We start from the raw sequence: 2,435 nt of genomic DNA, 5'->3' as shown, positions 1-2,435 counted from the left end.
AAAAAAAAAAAAATATCCAAGATCATTGGTAAATCATGGTTAGGTCTATGTTACATTTGTTATTCTTAATTTGTTTTTACATTTACCTGTTTTGTTTTTTCTTTATATGTAATGACTTGATAATCTAAATAATTCAGAATATCAATTTTTGGTTAATACATGGACGAGTACTACTTTTTGTTTTATCTATTTATTTTTTAAACTAATTTTGTAATTTATATTTTTACTCATAAACTAGTAGGTGATTTTGAAAAACTATTTATAAAAATACTTGTGTTTTGATTAAACAGTGAATGATTTTTAATCTTCTTGATTCAACCCTTTTCCTCTATTATTTGTAGTACTGCCGATGCAGATATTGTTTCCCGATTTTAGGTATTTTATATCTTATAGGATAATAGAAGGGGATCGGGGATTTCAGGTAAAATGATATTACGTTATATGTAGCTGTGCTAGTGCAGTATCGCACTAGTCCTTCAACTTTCTAAGTTAATCCTAAGACACTTTTTCTATTATTAACAAATTATTATTTTTTCTTAGATATTGAATTTTAGGACACAGGCATACCTAGACCATTTGGGGTCCATGACTTTTTATTTTGGATATGTCTTAGTTGTTTTCAGTGTCCGTGGTGTGTTCATTTTTGGGGCCCGGGGCTGATACAATTTTAAGTTCTTGGTTAATTATATAAGAACTCTTTTGTCCTGCCTATTGTCATTACATTTGGTAAGGTTGATAAAACAGTTCACTGTCAAGGAGTACACATAATGCAATTAGCGGGACTGTTGACAAATATGGCATTACTTGTACCATCAACTATCACATCATACCCATTACAATAGTAAATGCTGCCATGACTTTAACTGTCAAACAGTTACACTATGGTAGTGGCTAACGCTTTTGTTACAATAACTGAAACTATGATAGTTCACTTTCAAGGCTTATTTATACTTGTGATAGTTATTGTAGTAACAGTTGCTTCACGACATTACTTGTACGTTCATCTTTTTTAGTTGTTTTTAATCCTTGTTAGTCCTTATGAAGGGACGTGACGGCCGTGCGGGTTGGGCGCAGGTCCCACCTGGGGCAGTTAAACATTCATTTTTCGGCGGTCCCGAAAAATGAATCTTGACACTGCCACCTTGGTTAGTACGTGGCGGCAACCCAGGTAGCCGTCAGGGGTTGGCAAAAAGGACCACTAGACCCACTTGCTGGACTTGTTCCCCCCACCAAATACCACTACCAATACCAGTAGTCCTTACATAGCCCTGTAACGTTGACCAAAAGTTGGTTCATAATACATAGTTTATTTATTATTTGAGTAACTTTGATTGCACCCAGACCATCTTTTATTAATTACACACATTCAATCAATCTACCAAAATATATCATTGGCTTTTGAATTTATTAATAAAATTTGAATTTAAACAAGAGGGGGTCTCTCCTTTAGTATTTACTACGGCTTACTTTCGATCTAACAAATATTTTAATAAATTTGAAATGTTTTAATATTCTTCTGTAAGAACTAGAATTAATTTTTAGTAGTCTGGTAAAATTGGGAGCCAGTTTATCGATTTTTAATATTGGGCTTATAGTCTATATCGATGGTTTACTTTACAGTGCTAAGTACTTTTCCACTAACTTTAAAAACAATACAATTAAAGGCTCTCTCAGAATAGAACTCCAATGAGAGTCTTGGCCGAGGAAAAAAAAAAATTAAAGGTTCTCTCTTTAAGATAAATTACAAATTTTCAGTTAATTTTTCTAAAACAGAGAATCCTTAATTGTTTTTTTCATGAAGTAAGCCATTGATACGATAACCCCCTTTTTTTTTTTTTTTTTAATTTTAAAATATTGTTTCTAACTTCTTATTTGTTTTTATTCATTTGGTAGAATAATGACAGCAATCATAAAAGAACATTTTAAATTCATCATATTCAAACACTATAAATAGAAATACAAATAACAAAGAGTTTATAAGAAGGTTGCCAAGTAATTATAAATTTTTATTTCCTCATATATTTTTTTTTTTTTTTGTTATCATTCTTTATTTTATTTAATTAGAACTAAGAAAACAATCAAATGATATTTTATAAAGTGAAAAATATTTGGTAAAATTATAAGACTGCCTTGTTTTTTAGTACATTTTATTTTAGAAAGTTTTTATTATTAATGCTATAGAATTTATTAATAGTTTTACATCCAGTTTCTCTAATGAAATATCAAAAATATAGTTAATTTGGAAATAATAATTTAGATAAATTTTATATTATAAGTTGTTCAAAGATGTCAATTATAATTATCTTTAAAGCGAATCAAATGTTTTACCTCTTAATTAAAAAAAAAAAAAAAATATCCAAGATCATTGGTAAATCATGGTTAGGTCTATGTTACATTTGTTATTCTTAATTTGTTTTTACATTTACCTGTTTTGT

This window comes from Halyomorpha halys, unplaced genomic scaffold, assembly GCF_000696795.3.
Source record: "Halyomorpha halys isolate HHAL.00 unplaced genomic scaffold, Hhal_1.1 Scaffold141.1, whole genome shotgun sequence".
In the NCBI taxonomy this organism is placed as follows: domain Eukaryota; kingdom Metazoa; phylum Arthropoda; class Insecta; order Hemiptera; family Pentatomidae; genus Halyomorpha; species Halyomorpha halys.
This window is presented reverse-complemented; position numbering follows the sequence as displayed.